General features: G+C 45.1%; 1 long non-coding RNA gene across 1 annotated transcript in view; it reads left to right on the top strand.

Annotated features, from left to right (window-relative positions):
* Positions 1-5,918, top strand: part of LOC112551941 — a 10,816-nt gene that overhangs the window by 2,578 nt on the left and 2,320 nt on the right. Inside the window, exon 2 of the long non-coding RNA XR_003096281.1 lies at positions 1,210-1,297. This is a non-coding gene — a long non-coding RNA (uncharacterized LOC112551941). The remainder of the gene's footprint in view (positions 1-1,209; positions 1,298-5,918) is intronic.

Here is a 5,918-nt window from a genome sequence, read left to right as displayed (position 1 = left end):
TGTCGCGCCGTGTCCTGCGCGAGCCCAGGCCGCCCCCGCGGGGGGGGTGGCAACGACGAGGCCTTGCCCCTCCTGGGAAGGAGCTTGGGGCCTTCCCAGGACGAGAGGACGTTCGTGTCATTTTTGGAAAAAGGAACCGAGCTGCCGGTGTCTTGCGATGAGCACGAACCCGGCTTAGGGCCTCGTTTTGTCAGACGCCACACGAGACAGCACCAAAAGATTGTCTGTGCTTCCAAAGGGCTGAATGTCTGAATACAGCGGAGAAGCAGCCCTGCCTTTCAATGTTGTTCTTGCCAGGGCTTCGAGTAGGGAGGCAGTAGTGAACCCCGAACAAATACAGATACTTTTGTTTTGGGAAATAAGGGTCATTTGAAGCATGCAGGTATATAACCGTGTGACATTACACGGTGGTAGAATTTGATGTCCGGTTCCGAATATCCATCTCGGTTAAAGCAAGTAGCTGTAAACACCGAGGCTGGGGTTTTCCAGAGAGCTGTGGGAGATCGGGGTTCAGTGGTTGGGTCCTGAACGACTGAACTCCAGGTTTAAACTTTTTATTGTTTGATCAGCCGTTTGTAAGGAAATTGGTTAATCTGAGTAGGCAAAATATTTTATGTACTGTAGATGTGCCACAAAACGGAGTTTTAATACTCTCCAGGTCTCTGGTCATGTCTAGGTGTCATTCACTGGCAGAAATTCTAATCAGATAGGTTTATTACCATGAAGAAACAATAGAGTTTAAACTACTAAGTTTATAACCCATTTCCTTAAACAGCACACTTGTACAAAACACTCAGTCTTAGCTGGGAAACTTTGTAAATCAATGCCCTTTTATGTCTCTTCATTCAGTTTGGATTACCTAAGTCTTTATGGCAAATATCTCATTAGTTATGAAAGTTTGCTACTATTGGCATCATCTCAACATATTTGAATTTTGTTTAAAATAGCAACATTATATATATATATATTCAGTGTGAGCATGGACTTCTGAATCATCTGTCTGCTTGAGGCAGCAACAGGTACATGAAGCTTGACAGGGAGATGAAAACGCATACGAAGCATGTAGTTGATTTTTTCCATTTTTGTCCATGGTAGAAGAGTTTTTCCTCTAGTCACTGCAAGTGGCTAGCCTGTATCTTTTGAAATGCTAAAATGGTAACTTTGCTTATGTGATTTTTTTTTTCATTCTATCTTGCTTCTTTATTTTAGTGGAAGATACATGATTAGGAAGCCACTGAGAAATGTGTTCATCACCCTTGTATACATTGACAAGAAGTAGTTTCTCCTAACAGGACAGGTAATTGTACTTTAGGATTACTTGGGGCTTTTTAAAGCTAATTCATTAGATGAACTGATCTCTTGTGCAGGGGTCAGCAACCTTTTACTAACAGCAGGCCACTGCTTCCAGCCCTGCTGCCACTGCGGGTTGCCACCCCATGGGTTGCTGTTTTACCCCTTTAATGTAACGTCAGCCAAAAAACAGTGCTGAAAAGGGTGTCAATTTGGAGTGGCTTATTTGACAGTGACTATATAAGCAAAGGGTGTAGTATGTGGGGAAGCAGCAGGCACTTGACCTGCCCTTAGTAAAAAATGGACTGGTGCACTGTTAATAAAATGTGAACCGAATCAGAACTTCATGGGGCAGATTCCATCTGCCGGTTGTAGGTTGCCAACTCCTGATGTAGTGCATTGCCATCGTGTTTGCAGCACATGTAGGATCTTGAGAGTCAGACGTTGGAGAAAATGTCTGACTTAGTTTTTTCAAATACTTAATATCAATAATTTGTATAACTTGTAAAGTATAACGTTTCCCTTTCTGCAGTTTCTGACACTAGAGCTAGTTAACTTATGTTCTTTGTAAGTAAGAAATTTAGAGACTAATTGAAGTATGAAAGAAATAATTAGCAATTAAAATATCTTGCTAATCAAAAACCTGCAAATGTAAAAATGCAAGCAAATGCTTATCACTTTCTGAAATTAGAAAGTGAATGAAGAGAGCCTCATTCTACTTCAAAAGTTTTGGAGAATAGAGTCACACACTAAAATGTGTTGGAAATCCCTCACATGGCTGTGAGATTTATATGTTTACTAGGAGCCTATACAACACTTGTATATAATGCAGTGATTCTTAACCAGTGTGCCACAGCACCCTGTGGTGCCTTGAGATACTTTTAAGGGTCCCAGGGGGTATCACACAATGTAATTAGTTCTGCTAGGTGAACAACATGGTTCACAAACTAAACCCAGAGATTTCAAATAGGAATCCATAGTTAAAAATGTTCTGCCCTGTTGTGGTCTTTCCAAGTTCTTTGCAACGTAAAATTTGCTCTATTATTTTTCTGTAACGAAAAATCAAGTGAAAATTAAGAGCTGGCATTTTCCAAGGGGTGCCTTGAGACTAAAAAGATTGAGAACAAGTAATATAGTGTTTTGGGGGGACATACTGGGTTAAGTGTTCTGCAATAGAAATTCCTGGTGACTGCGTTAGTTTCCCTCTAATTGTAGCTAGGGTCCCAAGCACAATTGCTATTGGGAGTACTTAAAGATAAATAAACAATCACCACATATTATTTGTATTCAGTTTGTGATTTCCTGATTAGCTCTGTTCTCAGTTCTACTTCATTTGATTTTGCTACATTTACTGATTCTGCTTAATTTTATTTTTACTAATTATAAAGTAAGTTAACGGTTTAATATGCAATTTGACCATTTTAAAGGAGTGGTAGAGTGTACTGAGTTGTAAGTGACGGTGCTTACTTAGGCTATATCAGCAGATTGCATACCAAGAATACTGATACTGCAGGTTTTTGTCACGAAAGGCACAGAATATTGCACAAAATATTACATGCAAAGAATAAATTTGTGTTTAGTACCCAAGATGGATCATCTTATTCATTATCTTCTGTGGAGAACGTTTTAGGCCTGCAGGATAAGGATCTTAGCAGAAGGATTAAAAAAAATCAACTCTGTTACATGCATGGGCATATCAGGAGTTGCTGCCTAGGGCTGCACTGGGTTGCATGTGAGACACCTCTGTTTGTTCCACAGTCCCCTTGACTTTGATGAGGCTCTATTAGCAATTCAGGAGCCTACATTCCTGCCAGTAAACATCAGTTATGGTAAGGCCTTCATAGCCATCCTTGTTGACTGCTTTTGCACATAGTACTGGTGAGTGAATTTCCTTTGAGTTTTGTTGCATAGTTAAATCAACAAATAAGCTTCTGTAATTATGCAACAGCACCTTTGTATACAGAGCATAACTGCATTGGTATATTTATGTAATTATACTAAGTGCAGAACTCAGAAATTACAATTTGAAGGCAAATATGTGATGTGTTATATTTCAATATTTTTTTTACTGTAGAATAGACAGGGGGAATATGGTGGGGGGGGAAGAGTTGCCCCTGATAACATGAGAAATATCAATACATTGGGACAAACAGTAGAGAAATCTAATAAAGAGCCCAAACACCTAAGCACATGCAAGCTTAAGCTTATGCATGTAAACATTGAATTAAGTAGGGTTGTTCATGAAATAACCAGCCCACATGCACAGGATCAGGGCCCAAATCAGGAATCTGAAGAAATACGTCTACAATACTTACCTTTGAAGCATCTGTGCAGACCCATTAATGGAATGCAGAGGTCCACACTAGCAAATCCCAGACAAGAATCGGATCTTAATATTGCGTGTTCACAACCCTGAAAAATTGTGCATCAGCATCTTTCAATTCAGGGGGACTACTATTAAGTAAAACTACTCATGTAAATGTTTGTAACATCACTATATCAGTCCCTTGAAGGATTTGATTATTCAGTTTAGATATGTTCTTTAATGAGATAATATTTGTGAAATAAAGCAGTTTTTAGAATGATTATAGGTAGAGGTGCACCGATACATCAGTGCACCTCTATACACAGATATATTGGTCACATATTGGATCGGCACCAAAATAAGGAAAATTGACAGTCCTGGCAATCGGCTCTTTTTGGGTGATGTGGCCGATTAATGTCACCAATAAATGCTGCAGTGCAACACTCAGGCAGCCAGGAGCACAGCCCAGCAGTGTGGAGAACAGCCAGGTCCAGCTGGTAAGTCTGTTGGGAGGGAAGGGGCATGAGGGGGCACATCGAGGCCCTGTGGTAAGGGCAGGACTGGGGCATGGGTGGGTGCTGCACAGTAGGGGTGGAGCAGGGGACAGAGCTGCGAGTGGCTCATCCAAGGGGTACATGGTAGGGGCGGTGGCTTCCACCCCTGCATGCACTCTGGGAGGACATAGGGGGAGTGTGCCCCCGGATCTGTGCATGGGGTAGGGAAGCTGCTGCTGTGGGCTGGGGCTGGGCTGCATTTGGGGCGGGTGGCAGCAGCCCTGGGAGCAGGGGGCATGGCAAATTTTGGGGTGGCGGCTGCAGCCCTCCCCCCATAGCCCCTTCTCAGCACCATCACCCCGCCCTGAGTGCAGCCCCAGCCCAGCCCCTACCGGGAATAGCTTGGCACCACCCCAGCCCTGCCCCACACGCAGATTCAGGGGCACACGCCCCCTCATGCCCTCCCAGGATACACACAATCCCCCCCTCCCCCCTGTGACCCTCAGATGAGCCACTTGTGGCTCTGCTCTGTGTCTTGCCCTGGCTGTGCAACACCTACCCCTGCTCCACTCCCTCTCACCACGGGGACCTCGATCTGCCCCCTCCCTATGCCCCTTCCCTCCCCCTTTGCCCCTTCCCCCACAACAGACTTACCAACTGGATGCCACTCTCCATGCTACCTGGCAAATAATTTCATTACAACTGGATTGAAATAATATAAAGAGGTCTCTTTGATTCATATGGGAAGGGAAATTTACTTTGATGTAACAGAGTAACCTAAAGAGCTAAACATAACAGTGTGATTTGAAGGGATGCCAGCTTCAGGAAAGGAGCAGACAGTTCCAAAGTGGCTAACTCCCTCTGTTATCACCTCAGGCATTTGGAATTCATGGTAGAGAGACATATTGCAGCTTACCAGCAAGGCATCAAGCCCATGGATATACTGTTGCCAGCTGCCATTTGCTGAGAAAATTGCTTCCTAGGCCAAATAGTAATTCTCAGCTTTAATAACGACAGGACCCAAATTAAGCTGAACTTCATGTAGTGTGCTCAGCAAGAGAAGTATTTACTTAACAAATTAATGTTAAAGAAGTCAAAATTCACATCCCTACATCTGTAATTTTCTGCATATGTAGGTCAGGGTCAGTTGCAGCAAGTGAATGTGAAAAAGCCCAAATGATCCCTCATGTTCTTAGATCAGGCTTGTCCAACATGCGGGCCACCATGCGGGCCACCAAGCCATTTTCTTAGGCCCAAGGTGCTGCAACAGGAAACGAAAGTAAACACTGTTTACTTTCATTCCCACCCCTTGTCCCTCCCCAAGCCCCTCAGCAGATTCCCAATGGCTGCTGATGAGCCCAGCTGGAGCAGCAGGGGCTCAGCTGCACTTTCCCCCTACCTGCGCTGGTCAGTCGTGAGCGGCACACGGCTCCGCCACTGCTTCTGCTGACTGGTGCCAACTCCCCTTGTCCCTCCCCAAGCCCCTCAGCAGATTCCCAATGGCTGCTGATGAGCCCAGCTGGAGCAGCAGGGGCTCAGCTGCACTTTCCCCCTACCTGCGCTGGTCAGTCGTGAGCGGCACACGGCTCCGCCACTGCTTCTGCTGACTGGTGCCAACTCGGGCGGGTCTGTCCCATCCGGAGCAGCATGCAGCTGAAGCCAGATTCCCACATGCTGCTGGGGACGGGAGGAGGCTGGCCAGGTCAGCACCGGCCAGCAGAAGTGGCGGTGGAGCTGTGTGCCACTCGGGACTGACCAGTACAGGTAAGGGGAAAATGCAACTGAGCCCCTGCCACTCTGGCCGGGCTTGTCCCATCCCGAGAGGCACA

Source organism: Alligator sinensis, unplaced genomic scaffold, assembly GCF_000455745.1.
Source record: "Alligator sinensis unplaced genomic scaffold, ASM45574v1 scaffold187_1, whole genome shotgun sequence".
NCBI classification, from domain to species: domain Eukaryota; kingdom Metazoa; phylum Chordata; order Crocodylia; family Alligatoridae; genus Alligator; species Alligator sinensis.
Note: the sequence above shows the minus strand (reverse complement) of the source record. Positions and strands in the feature narration are given on the sequence as shown.